Genomic DNA, 17,095 nt, shown 5'->3' with positions numbered 1-17,095 from the left:
AGCTGCTAGGTAACATTGCAGCATTCCTACCTAATGTCATAAAAACAATATACCAGCTTTATTAAAATGTAGAAATGACATTACATTTTTAGAAGGAAGGAAGTTGCTTTGCACTGCTCACATAATTCTTTCCCATCTACTGTGATGTAAGCTTTATAGGGTTTATTTAAGATTAAATATTGTTAAGATGTCAATTTTACCCAACTTGACTTAACAGATTCACCACAATCCCAATAAAAATTCATATTACAAAGCCACAGTAATCAAATCAACATGATATGGCACAAAGACATACAGACCAATGGAATCAAACTGAGAGCTCAGAAATCAACCCTCACCTTTACTATGAACTGATTTTTGACAAGGAGGCAAAGACCACTCAACTTGAAAAGAAAAGAATAATCTCTTCAAAGCCTGGCCTGGGATTGGGTGGGGCAGGAGGAGGGAGTGGAGACCGTTGTAGGGTCTATGTCTGTGCCTAAGTCTGGGCAGCCAGAGGATGGGAGACACTTGAAAAGGGAGATGGCAGAAGCATGGTAGCCAAGCACAAGTGGCCAACCTCTCTTCCCATTGTCACTGCCACAAGGGTCCTTTAGTTTGTGTGTGTTAGTTGTAAACCCACTGCTCATGCGAGTCTTCCAGTCCACTAGTTCTCCACTGCACAGCCACTGTCAGCCCTGAGGGTTGGCTGGCTAGATAACTTGCCCTCCTATCCCACTGGTTGGCCGGCAGGAATGGGACCATGGAGAACATGAAGCTGTAGTTCACAACCCTCCCATAGTGCAAAGAAAATGCTGAGGAGTGGATTCAAAAACAGTTTTTTGAGGTACCAGGGCTAGAGATTGAACCCAGAACCTTGTATATGGGAAGCAGCACTCAACCACTTCTGCTACATCTGCTCCCAAGGATGCAAGAGATTTTACCTGGATTGTTTTACTCTGAACAAGATATACAAATGGCCAATCAGCACTGGAAAAGATGCTCAACATCATTAGCCATTAGGAATATGCAACTCAAAACTATAATGAGATGCCATTTACACCCGTTATAATGGCCACTATTTAAAAAAAAAAACAGAAAATTACATGTGTCAGAGAGAATGTGGAGAAATAGAACACTCATTCATTACTGATGGATGGCAATGTAAAATGGTATAGCCACTGTGGAAATAAGTCTGAAATTCCTCAGAGAGTTAAGTATAGAAATACCTTATGATCCAGCAATCCCACTTCTAGGTATTTACCCAAAATAAACAAAAGCAGGGGCTCAAACAGGTATTTTCACACCGATATTACTGTGGAATTATTCACAAGAGCCTTTCATGTAAAGGAATAAGAGCAGCTTGTATGTATTGAAAAGCTTCATCACATAAAAGATACTTAACAGGTATTACTCAATCTTTAAAACCACTCAGTGGTCTGTCAAATGACCACGATTTTACAGTTGAGTATGCTGAGCCTCTTAGGAGTTAAATGATGGGACCCAAATCACACCATCAATAAACAGCAGAAATTGCTAATTATGTACCACTAAGCAGCACAGACTGCTGCTTAAAACTGAAAAGACTCACCAATGAGGCAAACAAGGACATAATCAAGGGAGCAGATACAGGCACTCTCCAAAGAATTTCCTTGACACCAATCAAAATTTCATTGAGCACCATTAAATATAAAAGCAACATTCTACTAACAGATCTCATTCTACTCCTGGTTTATGCATAATGCCTTTGGAAACAAGGTACTCTATCAGATATGGGTAATTTAGAAATTACTATGGGTATGTGAAAGTGACTAAATTTCTGCAGGAAGAAAATTATTTCTAGAACCAGGACAAGTTCTATAAAAGAATTTACAGAACCTTGAAAACAAGGTAACAATGACATAATACATGGTGTGTGTATTACATGGGTAGGGGTGGACAGAGAAGGCAAAAGATAAAACAAAATGACCTTTTCTAATTTTGTTTACAGCAAAGCATCTTTATCACAAATGGCCAAATCAATGTTTCCCAAAGTTTTTTTCATTTTCTATGTCACCCTGCACCAAGCAAAAAGAAGGCAGCAAGACAGTTCACAGTGCAAATTCTAAGACTTGAGTATGCTTCTAAAACTTCCAGAATAGAAGCTCCAACCCCAAGGGTAGAGGTCATATCTTGGCCACCACTGTGTCCTTAGCACCTGGGAGAGTACAGGCTCAGGTATATCACAGGCCTTCAAAAAGTGTGGATGGATGGAAATATATTCAGAATACAGAATACAGAAATTTCCGCAATATAGAAATATAGAGGGGAAAGGGAGTGAAAGTCTGCCCAAATAAGGATTACTCATTCCATTCAGGTAGGCCTCAATGCCAAACTGCTCTTTGGAACGTTACAGCCAAAGAAATGTAGGTTTATAGGCAATTCAGTTTTCTAAAGATTTTTTGGAATGAGCACTATTATACTTTGGGGACAAAACACAAAAATGCCTTCTAACAATCTTTAGTGTTTCAAAATATTTGCCAATATTTTAAAATACTTAATGCCTAAAATATGCTGTTATCTGCTATTGTAGAAATAAAAATCATATACGTGAAAATTTTAGTGCTAGCATTATGCCAGATAACACAAGCACAAAGAAGAACAAGGCTGCGCCGACTGTGGTCTAAGGGAGAGACAGACTGTAAACAAACAATTACACCACCATATAATTAGTGCTTTCGGCAATATAGAACCAAGTGTCAGGGGACAGAGAGGACGGCATGACTAACCCAGCTGCACATTTCAATTCCAGTTTGAGAAAGAATCTTTCTTTCCCACAGAGTACGTTGCAATTTCCTTATCCAATCCTCATTTTCTTTACAATGAAAAAAATATATTAAGTACTCCTAAATAGACACCACTATCCCCATCCCCACGAAAAGCTGTGCACCACCTTAAAGTACAGGAGTTAAGAAGTTTTTTGATTAGTGATCAACCTCACTGTAATGCTGGCTGCTAAAACAGCTTGAGTATTTAACTGAACATTATCAGAATGTTTTAGGCCAGGTGTTTTCTTCCAAAATCTTATAGGCAATTAAGGCTGTACCTACAGTATTTTCAGTCCATAAACCTTAAAGACACAAACCAAATGGATGGTTTATCTGAAATTATGACACCATCATAAGCAGTTCATTTTATTAGATTATTTAAATGCTACCCATCTCCAAAAAAGATTTAAGGCAACAAACAATAAAAGACATATACGTACTTGAAAGAAAATTAAAAACTCACCAATATAAAGTCATGAGATGAAGAAAGAAGATAATTTTCCAACCACAAGATAATGCTGCTGGTGTGATTAAATATTAAAATGGTTTCTAAATTTATTATAGCCAGAACAAAAAGGGAAAGTTGGCAGGCTACATAATTTGGATCGAAGGAAGAGTATAAAAGGACTTGTGATAGCTTGAATTTGGTGAGCCCCAAAAAGAAAAAGATTATGTTTTTTAAATAATCCATTCCTGTGGGTGTGGGGCCTTTTGATTGAATTAACTCGGCGAGGCATGGAGGTGTAAGCCAGCTTGGGTCTCTGCCCTCCTAGTTGGGTCTGATCTAACTGAGATACAGAGAGAGAAATACACAGAGTAAAAGGAAGCTGTCATTTTTCATCCTACCACGTGAGGGAAAGAGAAAGTAGAGAGGGAAAGGACTCTAGGTTTGCCTACAGTTGCAGAAAGGCAGAGAAGCCCCAAGAAACAGAAAGGAGGCCGGAAGGAGATAAGCCCTATGCCTGGATGCCCACAGCCAAGTCTGGGAGATGGCAGATTCTGGAGTGGAAGAAAGGACCTCAGAAGGGATCAGCCATCATCTTGCTTTACCACATGGCTGGACACCAGGGTCACCAGCAGCTGACTTTGGTGAGAAAGCATCTTTGATGGTACCTTGATTTAGACATTTCATGGCCTCAGAACTGTAATATTTTCCCTAATAAAATTCCTATTATAAAAGTCAACTCATTTCTGGTACTTTGCATCAGTAGCCCGATGGCAAACTAAGACAGGGATTTTCCCCCTAACTACTGAGAAAAAGAATCATCCTTTTAAAATTGAATGGCTTGTAAAATACATGTAGAATGAGTTGTCATGTGGTTTTTCTTGTGCCTTTACTAAATAAAAGCTATGAACATAACATTAAAGTGAACCTAAGGGAAGGGCTGAAAGTCAAAGAAGGGGTCACAGATAATACAGAAATGAACATATTTTTCTTAATTAAATTTAAAAAGTAATCAATAAGATTACTGAAAACAATTGAGAGGAGCAGTCACAGAAGGCTGGTCCCCAAAACAGAACCCTTGGAAGAAAAGCCATTTGGATATGCTTTTTTATATAGGAGAATCCTAGAAACAATTTAAGTAAAAGGTTTTCAGAAATTTCAACAATATTGGAGGCAATGCTTGTATATCAGCACATCGCTTGCAGACTGATCTCAAACTTATCAGTAAATTTCCTGTTATCACCCATGGGCCCAGAAAAATAGAGCAATCCTAAAGTGTGCGCACAGTTTAACTTCATATTTTAAAAGGTAAACACACTGTTTGTTACTTTATTCTCTTTCCCCAACTTCCTTTTTAATAGTAGCAAGCTATTCTATTTGGGGGAAAGTGCCAGGCTTTGTATATCTGTTTTTCAATATAAGGTCTTTCATCCTCATATTCCTAGAGCATCCTATTCATCTTTTAAATTTTTTCATATTTTATTCCTTAGAGTATTACATCACCTTTAACAAATAAGAATACTAGATACAGCATACTTACATTAGTTTTTAATTTTAAACATAATTGAGAAATCAAAATTTTTACTTTTCTACCCAAAATGGCAAAGAGAAGCAAATTGATTCACAATTAAATGAATCAAAAGATAAACACAAGGTTCTCATGATGGTGATGAAATTGATTATATATAAATGTAATCTCAGGCAGCGGACTTAACCCAGTGATTAGGGCATCCTTCTACCACATGGGAGGTCCGTGGTTCAAACCCCAGGTCCCCTTGACCCGTGTGCAGCTGGCCCATGCGCAGTGCTGATGCACGCCAGGAGTGCCGTGCCACGCAGGTGTGTCCCCCACGTAGGGGAGCCCCACGCGCAAGGAGTGAGCCCCGTAAGGAGAACCGCCCAGCGCGAAAGAAAGTGCAGCCTGTCCAGGAGTGGTACCACACACACGGAGAGCTGACACAACAAGATGATGCAACAAAAAGAAACACAGATTCCCATGCTGCTGACAACAACAAAAGCAGATAAAGAAGACGCAGCAAATAGACACAGAGAACAGCCAACTGGGGTGGGGGGGGGAAGGGGAGAGAAATACATAAATAAATAAATCTTTAAAAATAAATAAATATATAAATAAATGTAATCTCAATACTAGACTTCAGAATAATTTTCTTAAACTCAAGAATCAATGCTTGAGCAATATATTTCTAAGGATAAAAAGGAAATAAAGTATTCTCATCTAGTTAATCATTCAACAGAAAGAACTTCAGCCAATATTTTTGAAGAACAGGAATAATCCCCTTTTGTTAAAAGGATGTTTGATAATATTCTTTCATCTTTTATGATATCTGTGCACCCTAATTTATTGATATTTTTTGTAAATAGACAAATCTTCTAAAGGCAGGTATGCACACAAAGGTGACTGGAAAGAAATGAAAAAAAAGTTCATTGGATTTATCTTCAAATTGCCATTTATACATCTATAAATGAAAATGTTCTGCAAATTATGGGGCAAAGAAAATGGTTGTTTTCTCTGCACAAAAAGGATGAGCCACAAAATGTTAAAAAATTACTTCAAATATTGTGCTTTGCTGATGCAAGAAAGAAAATCAGAAAGATAAGAACCAATTACAGCTGAATCTGGAACCAGTATTTATAAGACGAAAATGTTCCAAACTCATCCATGAAGTTAACACTTACTTGCACTCAGAGGACATGCCCATGTTGGGTACATTATATCTTCAAAACTGAAAAATAGGGAAAAAATGTTTTCTGTGTGTATTTCTTAAATCTCTAAGAAAGTTAATTTCATTTTCTATTTATTCTACTATTATTCATAAATTGACTTAAAAATATAAGGAAATAAAGAGTCCATTTGACCTAGACATATAAAATAATTTTCACTGGTAAGTCAAAGACTACAAGCTTCCCAAGTGAATGAGTATAGGTGAAACAAAATTGGTCAGGAATTGTTGAATGCTTGATGATAGATATATGAGGGGTCATCATATTCTCTGCTATAATTTTTTTTATTTTTACTTTATTTTTTATTTTTATTTTGTTATTAGAGAAGCTGTGAGCTTACAAAACAATTAGGAATAATGTCCAGAATTCCCATGTATCACCCCTCAACCAACACCTTACAAGGTCAAGTATTTGTTACAGATTGTAAAAGAACATAAAAATATTACTGCTACTGTGGCAGTTCTGCATTGTTTATTAATTTCAAAAATAGATATTGCATTATGTTTGTGAACTAGTCTGTTTCTCTGGGAATATTAGATTGTATTGAATTTAGAGGTTTCACTTTTACTTGATTAAATTATGATTAAGGTTTGCTTGGGCCACACCAGTAAGACATTGAGTCCCTGCCCACACAGAGAACTACATGGTGGAGGAGTTAGTTGGAGTTTTGAGCTGGAACCCAAGGAAGTAAACATGCAGGAAAAGAACACGGAGGGAGGAGACAGCTCCACAGACACAGCAGAGGCCCAGAGAGGAGAGAGAGCCTGAGAGTCTACAGGTAAGAACAGAGCAGCTGAGCCCAGAGAGAAAAGAGCCCCTCAAGAGAGACAAGACTTATCCCAGTCTACAGCTGATACTGGAAAAAGCTGGGACCAAGAAGTCTTAAAAGGAAGAGGAAGGCTGGACCCATGCAGATGTTGGCAGCCATCTTGCTCCAACACATGGCAAACAGACTTTGGTGAGGGAAGTAACTAGGCTTTATGGCCTTGTAACTGTAAGCTTCTACCCCAAATAAATACCCTTTATAAATGCCAGCAGATTTCTGGTAATTTACATCAGTACCCCTTTGGCTAATACAGCTACTATGGTCCATATCTTACACTTGGTATATTTTTTTTATAAGCCCCTCAATAGTAACATCATGTATTAGTATGGTACATTTGTTATTGTTCATGGGAGAGCACTCTCAAATTATACTGTTTAACAACAGTCCATCATCCCCACATGGTTCACTGTGTTTATAATACAATTGCCTTGTAAAATTCATCCAAAAGTATACTCGGTGGCTCTCAGTCTCACCATATACTTGTGCTGTCATCATTTCAGTAAATTTTAGACCATATACTCCTTAGTCCAATAGAAAAAATCCTATTTCCCCCTATTAACTGATGCTTAGCAATGATATAATACCTTCTTTCACATTGACACAATAATATTACAATATTGCTGTTAACTATGTCTATAAGTACACTGATTGTATTTTTTCATGTAACTCCATTATTCTTACCACCTTGTAATAGTGATATACATTGTTTCTCGTTCACAGAAGAGCATTCTTATATTTATACAATTAACCACAATCCTCATCTACCACCTAGTTCACTGTTTTACAGTCCCTAGATTATTCTCTAGCTTTCTTTTAATTGATATTAAAGGCCCCAGGTTTCTGTCACAATCACATTTACAAATCAGCAGAGCTAGTTATACTATGTTTTATTTTCATGGGATCTGTAGTAATCTTCCCCCTCTCATTTCTGATTTTATTTGCATTTTCTCTTTTCTTCTTTGTCAGTCTAGCTAACGATTCGTCAACTTTGTTGATCTTCTTGAAGCAACTTATTTTTGTTAATTCCATTGTCTTTTTGTTCTCAATTTCATTTATTTCTGATCTGCTCTTTGTTATTTCATTCCTTCTGCTTGCTTTGGGAATAGTTTGCTGTTCTTTTCTAGATCCTCCACAGCAGTATAGGAAGGTCACTGATATTAAATCTTTCTTTTTTTTTAATGTAAGCATTGGGGGCTATAAATTTCCCTCTCAGCACTGCCTTATCTGCAATCCACATGTTTTCATTCTCATTCATCTCAAGATATGTAGGATTTCTCTTGCAATTTCTTGGATCCGCTGGTTATTTAAAAGTGTGTTGTTTAATCTCCATATATTTGTGAATTTTCTCTTTTTCCTGCCTGTTGTTGATCTCCAGCTCCATTCTACTATGGTCAGAAAAAGTGCTTTGTAGCATTTCATTCGTTTTAAATTTATTGAACCAGTTTTGTGACCCAGCGTATACTGGAGAAAGATCCATGAATACTTTGAGAAGAATGTATATTCTGCTGTTTAGAGGTGCAATATTCTATATATGTCTCTTAGGTTTAGTTAATATATCATACTAGTCAAGCTGTTTCTTTATTGGTCATCTACCAAGATGGTCTATCCAATGATGAGAGTGGTGTATTTAAGTCTCTAACTCTTATTGTAGAGTCATCTATTTCTCTCACCACTTTTTTTCAGGCAGTACCAGAGATTGAAACCAGGACCTTACACATAGGAAGCAGATATTCAGCTACTGAGCTATATCCACTCCCCAATGAGTGTTAGTTTCATCATTTGATCATTTGTTTGTTTGTTTCAGGAGGTACTGGGGATCAAACCCAGGACCTCATAAATGGGAAGGAGGTGTTCAACCACTTGAGCTACATCCACTCCCTCTCTCTTCATCTTTGCCAGTGTTGTCCTCATGTAGTTTGGGGCACCCTGGTTAGATGCACATATATTTATGATTGTTTTCTCTTCCTGGTCGATTGCCCCTTTTTTTAATATATAATGTCGTCCTTGTCTCTTCTAACAGTTTTGCTTTTAAAGCCTATTTTATCTAATATAAGTAAAGCAACTCCAGCTTTTTTATTGTTGTTGTAACTCGATGTGTGGAATATCTTTTTCCAGTCTTTCACTTTTAATCTATTTGTAATCTTGGGTCTAAGGTAAGTCTCTTGCAGACACCATATAGAAGGCTTATATTTTCTTACCCATTCCAGATTGGAGAGTGTAATCCATTAACAATGTTATTACTATAAAGACAGTTCTTACTTTGCCCCTTCGGACCTTTGTGTTTTTTCTATCCTATCTTATTTTTACCACTCTTTTTACATTTTTAGTCACTTTTACTGATATAATCTTCACTTTTAAACTTCCTTCCAAGCTTCTCTCTCCTGTCTTTTCATTTCAGGCTGCAGCACTCCCTTTAGTATTTCCTGCAAAGCTAGTCTCTTGACAATAAACTCTCTCAATGTCTGCTTCTCTGTAAATATTATAAACACATCCTCATTTCTGAGAGATAATCTTGCTGGATATAAGATTCTTGGCTGGCAGTTTTTCTCTTCAAGTATCTTAAATATATCATATGACTGCCTTCTTGCCTCGATGGTTTCTGGTGAGAAATCAGCACTTAATCTTATTGGGCATCCTTTGTATCTACGAACACTTTTCTCTTGCTGCTCTCAGAATTTCTCTCTTTATCTTTGGCATTTGGCATTCTGATTAGTATATGTCTCACAGTAGATCCTTCCAGATTTATTTGGATTGGAGTACTATGTTCATCTTGGACATATATAACCATGTCCTACAAAAAGAGTTAGGATATTTTCTATCATTATTCTAATATTCCTACTGCCCCTTTTCTCTTGTCTTCTCCTTTGGGGACAACCATGACACATATGTTTGCACATCTCTTTCAGTCATTTAGTTCCCTGACACCCTGTTCAATTTTTTCCAATCTTTTCTTTATCTGTTCTTTTGTGTGTTTGCTTTAGAAGGCCCTGTCTTCAAGCTCACTGATCCTTTCTTCTGCTTTTTCAAATCTGCTGTTATATGCTGCCAATGTATTTTTAATTTCATTTATTAGTTCATTCTCATAAGATCTGGTATTTTTCTTTGTATGCTTTCATATTCTTCTTTGTGCTCACCCAGTGTCTTCTTAATTTCCTTAATCTCTTTAGCCACCTCATTGGATTAATGAGTTTTGTTTGCACATCTGTGATTGTTTACATTCCTTTATGTTATCTGGAGGTTTAGTTTTTTTCCTTTGACTGAACCATATATTCCCTTTTCTTAGTATGGATTGTAGTTTTTTTGTTGGTGTCTTACTGGTAGCTGACTTTCTTGATGTATTTATTCTAGACTCAGTTTCTCTTTAGATTAGGGCTTTCTATGTGATTGGATTTGTTCTACAGTCCCTCTTTGATACTTGGTTCGACTTATTTTGGAACTTTATAATAGCTTGTGTTTAGCCAATCTGAATTTTTTAAGATTTTTTTCATCTGTTCTTGCCCTTTTTCCCTTGCTGGGGGTGGAGTAGGACCCAACATTGTAGCTGGCACTGTAAGCTGTGGAGGATGAAGCTGTCCATGTTGCCCCAGGAACCAATGGAGCTCTCCCCACATTTATCCCATCAGGGGTGGAGATGAAGCCACACCAAGCCATACAGGGCAAGACCCCTTGTAGTTTCCCAGAGAGACTGATGAGCTCCACACACCTTCCTCCCCTGCCTGCAGCCAGGGTAGAGCCACAGGTCGGCAGTAAACTAAGTCCTGTGGGCCAAAAGTGACTGCAGTTGACTGGAAATGCTGGGGAAGCACTGCCCACCTTCCTTCCCTGTCAGCAGCTAGCATGAAGCCACATGTGTGGGTAATAGTCTAAGCAGTACAGGTTGAAGGCAACTTCGGTTGCCCAGAAAGGCTGCCGAAACAATGACTCCACTCCTGCTATGTTGGGAGCAGGGACAGAGTGTTAGGTGTTCAGCAATCTAGTCCATGCAGGCCGAAAACAATTGCAGTTGCCCAGAGAGGTTGATGAAGCACCACCCACCTTTCTTCCCTGACAGGAACAGGTATGGAGCCACAGATGTGCACAACAGTCTAGTCAATACAGGCTAAAAAAGACTGTAATTGCCCAGAGAGGCTGCCAAGGCATCGCACGGGCTCCTGCCCTGCCATCAGTGGGGATGGAGCCACAGGTGGTACAACACACTCTAGTCTATGCGGGGCAAAAGCGGCTGCAATTGCCCAGAAAGGCTGGTGCAGGTCCCCCCAGCTTCCTCCCTGCCAGCAGTGGGGCTAGGCCAGCAATCTGCCCTAAGTGGAAAGAAGGCCATCCCTATAGTCACTATGATTTTCAATCAGTCCCACTTCCCTTCATGCCAGCGGCAGGGTTAAAATGGAGGGTAACTGCCTCTTTCTAACTGGACAGGTTCAAACTTTAACTCTACTTAGGACCAGCCTTTAGCCAGCCAAATTTACCAATCAGTAACCAAAGTCATTGCCCAGCTGTCTTTTCCTTCCATTTTTGGGAAATGGAGCTTCCAACTCCAGCCAGGGAATAGCTCCCGGGGCACCCTGCTCCACCAGCAAGAAATGGGCACTGGCCTCCTGCATGGAGGGCTCTTCTCATGAATTGTCACCACAGATGGCTAGCGTTCCCCTTCCATTTTTCTAAGGATAGTGCAGGACACTCTTCTAGTCTCTTGACCACCCCCTCCCCACCCCCTCCAGATGATTTAGATGGCTTCTGGCTGATTAACTGCACTGCAGAATGAGCTGACTCTTGGAACTCCCTACTCTGCCGCCATCTTGCCCCAGTCACCAATCCTATTCATTTTTAAAAGACTTAGAAGTATACTCTTTGAGAGCAAGAACTATTGTTTTGGTTGTCCCTAAGCACTTAGTATGGGGAGCTCAAAAAATGGGGCATTTGGTAGACAAACATCCCAAGTTACTGCTCCATAGATGTATGAGCATGAATTAATACTGAACCAAGAGTAAGAGCTAGCCATTGCCCTATACACATGACGAGTTACCTCAAGTCTCCACAGTGTCATTTCAATTTAGGATCTATCTAACTTCAAGGTTCTTGATCTTCCTACTCCAACACTACCTCACAAAAGGGGTTGGTTGGTGAGATCTACTCATCTTATCCAGTATCCAGATTTCTTTCTCCTGTCTGTTGCTGCTTTCCTAGTTACCCACTGCTTGAACCAATCTTTTGGGGGTTCCTAACTATAATAAATCCCTATCGTCTCTGCCTATTAAGAATTTGGGATATGCGAGGCACAAGTTTAATCTTAGCACCAGCATGATAAAGTAGGAAATACTGTCCTCATCTTAAAGATAGGATGAAAAGAAAAAGGTTAAGTATGCATTTTGCAAGTAGTGGAGCCAGGATTCCAATCCAGATTCTGAGACCAAATTTAGACTCAGCAAGAATACTGGGATTGAATTATTTACATCCATGTGTACAGTTAAAGCTCTAGATAAAACTAAAAGGCTTTGGTTTATTATGGATTGATTACTTCCAAAATCTTCCTCAAAATCCATGACTTGGAAGGTAGACTTTATATCTTTACCTCCAGACAAGCCAATCCATCTTTTTTTTAGTGCTACATCTGTCTGGTTTGCATTTCCCAGACATTCTGTGACCATGGGATAGACTAAAAATTCATTTCTTTAATGTATCAGTCACTGATCATTTCAATTCACTTAACCATGCCCTGAGCACAATTACTAGGTATATTATCAGGTACAAAGAACTGAGTTGGGTGCTAGGAAGAATCACAGTGAGTGAGTCGCAAATGTTAAGAAGCTCCAAGCCTGGTGGGGAATATACAATATGCAAACCTAAATGAATAAATACCATATAAATCTACAGATTGAAACATTAACCCATTTATGAAAAGAGATACTGCACTTGAATATTATAAAAATGGGATATTTTAAAATACTCTTCTATTCTGAGGGAACTAAGAACAGAAACATTATACAAGTATTGAAATCTCACTGGAATCTTTGGCAAAGTAAGAAAAGTAGAGACAAAACTTCCCACAAGAAATTCTTACTTTACTTTACTTTAGCTTTACTTGTATGTGCATGTTGTACAGTTCTATGAATGTGTTTCTTTTAAAATTTTATTATGGGGAGCAGATATAGCTCGGTGGTTGAGCGCCTGCTTCCTATGTACGAGGTCCCGAGTTCAATCCCCAGTATATCCTAAAAAATAAGAAATTATGAAATAATAAAATTTTTACTCTGGTAACATAAATACAACCTAGAATTTCTTATTTTGACTATTTTCAAATGTACATTATTCAACATTTTGTTAAGATGAATTCCTTTATTTTTTTTATTTTATGTAACAGTCCTTCCTCTTCTCTGATTTTCAGCACAATAAATAGAAAGTATTCATGAATATTGATAAGTTTAGGAAAAGTAAGTACAAGTAGAGACTTCTGAAAGGTCAGTGAACAAATGTTTGATAATTATACCATTGCATCAGCTTTAACTTATGAATATTTTCAAAAGAGAAAAAAGAGGCTTCATACATTTTTTTTGAACCTTATTTGAATCACCAATTATTAACATACAATATTTTGCTTTATCTCCTTAGAACCTTTTGAAAATTTATTTGTAAAGGGATACATACATACACACGCATATATATTTACACAATTTATTAGTTAGTGCTGCAGGAAAAAATAAATAGCAATTCAAAATTGCTATAAAATATATATAAATATAGAAGAAAAACACTAAGTCTTGAGTAAAAACAGATATATAAAATACATATAAAATATATATGTGTATATATATATACACATACGAATTAAATAAGGGAAAAGGAAAAATACAAATGGCTAACAATAACTTGGCTAAATAAACCATGGCACATATGTAATATCCTGAGCACCAGTTAAAAACAAAAGGAGAGTTACATGTATTACAATAGAAAGGCTTCCAATAAATTAGTTTTAAACAAAAAAACCTCAACTGCCTCCCAAAATACAAAAATATAAGTTTAAAACATCCAACAAAACTATCAGTTTACCTACACACACACATTTATGTATAGTAGTCAAGGTCTACAAAGACATATCCAACTATAAAAGTCATTGCCTCTAAGGATGGGAGTAGGATTGTGGGGAAGGGTGTCAAAGGGGACTTTATCTGAAGTGTCTGAATCTTTTGAGATTTATTCATGTATCATTTGCATAAACTAAAAAGAACTTAAAAAAGTATTTGGCACATTAAAAACAGCCTAACCAAAAGAGTGGATTCAATGTCACTTGGTATTGAAAAAATATATATAGAAAGAAGTTGTTGATGTTGTTGGTGTGGGGAGTGGGGTATATGGGAAACTCTTCTATTTTATAATGTAACATTTTGTGTGATTTACATATCTTTTTAAAAAAATAAAAAATTTAAAAATAAAATATATATAAATGGACCAATGCCAATATTTTTCTCATTAAATTAGCACTTTTTTAAGAAGTCACTGTGAATAACCGTAAAATTATGGACATTAGCTTAATGACCATAATGACCTCCTCCCACACTTTCCCCCATTAACAACATCCTTCCTTAGTGTGGTACATTTGTTACAATTGATGAACACATATTGAAGCACTGCTACTAACCATGGTCAATAGTTTACAATAGAGTTTACACTTGGCACTGCACATTTTTATAGGTTTTGACAAAATGTATAATAGCCTGTATCCATCATTGCAATGTCATTCAGAACAATTCCAATGTCCCAAAAATGCCCCATGTCACACCTAATCTTCCCTCTCCCTCCCCTCAGGACTTCTGGTGACCACTGCTCTTATATCAATGTTACAAGATTTCCATTGCCAGAATAATAATAAGTCTACTTTAGTCCATAGTTGCATTCCCTCCTTATGTTGGTTCGTTTCTCAGTCTTGAGGATTCTAGGATGGTGATGCTCACTCTGTTTCTGATGTACACTTTCCGAGGAAGACTTGACAAAGCTTTTAGGAATGGGGGTAAGGTCAGAGAGGCACAGAACAGGAGGAAGGGAACATCAGTCACATGATAAACCTCAGAGGGCAGTGGGCTCATGGCAAACTTCCAGAGGTCCAGTTGTGCATAAGTTGCATCACTATTATCATTGATCATTGTAGAAGACAGGCTATCCTTAGAGTTATCAGTATGCCACACTTCTAAGGATTTCCCACATTTATCACTGACTGGCCATATCTTTATAAGATTAGCAATCTGATACTAAAGAATCTTTTTTTTTAATCAGGTGCTTAAAGAACTTTTACTGAAAACATCTCTTTTCTACATTATCTTTTCTACCATTATCTTTCTACATTATTCCTGCTCTCTCAAGTTTGGGGACCTACAAAGGAGCTCAAATGTCTTGGGAAGCAGACTTGGCCCAGTGGTTAGGGCATCTGTCTACCACATGGGAAGTCTGCAGTTCAAACCCCGGGTCTCCTTGACCCGTGTGGAGCTGGCCCATGTGCAGTGCTGATGCGCGCAAGGAGTGCTGTGTCACACAGGGATGTCCCTGCGTAGGGGAGCCCCACACGCAAGAAGTGCACCCCATAAGGAGAGCCACCCAGCAGGAAAGAAAGTGCAGCCTGCCTAGGAATGGCACTGCACACACAGAGAGCTGACACAACAAGATGACGCAACAAAAAGAGACACAGATTCCCGTGCCGCTGACAACAAGAAAGAAGAACACACAGCAAATAGACACAGAGAACAGACAACTGGGGTGGGGGAGGTGGGAAGGGAGAGAAATAAATTAAATAAATAAATCTTTAAAAAAAAAAAAAGAAAGAAAGAAAGAAATCATATGGCTTAACTCATCACCCTAGACTTAAAAGAGTAGCTTCTGTACCACAGCCTCAATAGAATCACGGTGACCACAGAAGGTGGCAGCAGCCAGCAGACATCAGTCCCAGGCAGGAGCACACCTTGCTTTGACTTTCCCAGCAGGCTCAGGCACACTGATAACTCAGTATCTCCAGGCCCAAGGGAGATGGCAGTAAATTATCACTGGCTAACAAGCCCACTCTGCTCTCCAGAACTCTTCCCACCAGCAGTGTGTGAGACTGATAGCAACCGTCCCTGTAGACCTTGTTTGGCTGCCTCACCCTTTTCTTTTTTATTTTTATTTTTATTTTTATTTTTTTAAGGAAGTAGGGATTCAACCGAGGACATCATACATGTGAAACAAGCACTCAACCACTGAGCCACACGCACTCCATATCACTTCCAAGAGGAAATGAGCAGGAAATCCTATATAAACATTGTTTTATCAATAAAACTGGAGGAAAGGAGAGCTTTCTATAACTAACATATTCATTAAAGGAAAATTAGAAGGATGGGGGTTAGAGACTAACATTTTTATGTATTTCCTGCTAATTTTTTTATTTTTATTTTTGGATTTGATTTTTTTGTTGTTGTAATCAAAAACAGAATCAGGAACAACCAGCAAAATGGGGGTGGAATAAGAAGCTCCTAGAGTCAACTCTGCTACAGGGCAGTTAGAAAACACTCAGAGCTATCTGAAGCACCTGTTTGGAGGCTCCAGGAGACCAGAAGAGCATCCTGCAGCATCCTTGAAGGAATGGACGATTCTTCTGCAGAAAAGATTTGTAAGTAGAGCATTCCACACCATGGAAGCCAGTGCCTATTCACCACTGCTAGAACAAGCCACCTCAGGAGCTATTCCGTGACTAGAATGGGAAGCTCCATTCCCCAAAAATGGGGGGGGAAGGAAAGGTTGGGCACAAACCTCAGCTTCTGATCAGTAAATTCAGTGGGCTAAAATATAATTCTAAGAACAGCTAAAGTTTGAACGGTAGCCATCATAACTCTGCGCCTGGCGTGAGGAGAAGCGGAGCGATATGAAAATCACAGTGCTGGTAGGAACCGGCTTCTTTCCATCTAGATCAGATTGCAGCTCTAGCAAAAGCCCTAGCCCCACCTCCATCAGGAAGCTGGGGAGACCTGTGCCAGCTTCTCCAGGAAATTACAGGTCACACCATAGAGGCCAGAGATCATTTTACTTTGGCAGCACAAGTCACCCAAGGAGCTATTCTGTGCCTGGAATTGAAAGCTCCATTTCCCAAAAATGGGAGAGGAGATGGTTAGCCACTGATTTCAGCTACTGATTAGTAAATTAAGCTGGCTAAAGTATAAAGCTAAGAACAGCTAAAGTTTGAGCCTACCCAAGTCAGAAAGAGGCCAGTAACCGCCATATTGATTCCACCCCTGGAATGAGGGGCAGCTGACTGAAAATCACAGCAAAGGAAGAGACTCA

The 17,095-nt window shown here is 38.4% G+C and overlaps 1 protein-coding gene across 25 annotated transcripts in view; it reads right to left on the bottom strand.

Annotated features, from left to right (window-relative positions):
• The window catches only part of SGMS1 (sphingomyelin synthase 1), a 390,648-nt gene that overhangs the window by 275,528 nt on the left and 98,025 nt on the right, over positions 1-17,095 (bottom strand). The window contains exon 3 of one of the 25 annotated variants that reach the window (XM_071215795.1): positions 5,929-5,975. The exons of the other annotated variants lie outside the window; for them this stretch is intronic. The gene's annotated coding sequence lies outside the window, so the exon portion shown is untranslated. The remainder of the gene's footprint in view (positions 1-5,928; positions 5,976-17,095) is intronic. 25 annotated transcript variants of the gene reach the window in all.

This window comes from Dasypus novemcinctus, chromosome 6 (assembly GCF_030445035.2).
Source record: "Dasypus novemcinctus isolate mDasNov1 chromosome 6, mDasNov1.1.hap2, whole genome shotgun sequence".
Taxonomy (NCBI): Eukaryota; Metazoa; Chordata; class Mammalia; order Cingulata; family Dasypodidae; genus Dasypus; species Dasypus novemcinctus.
The sequence above is the reverse complement of the archived record's forward strand: the minus strand, read 5'-3'. Positions and strand labels throughout refer to the sequence as shown.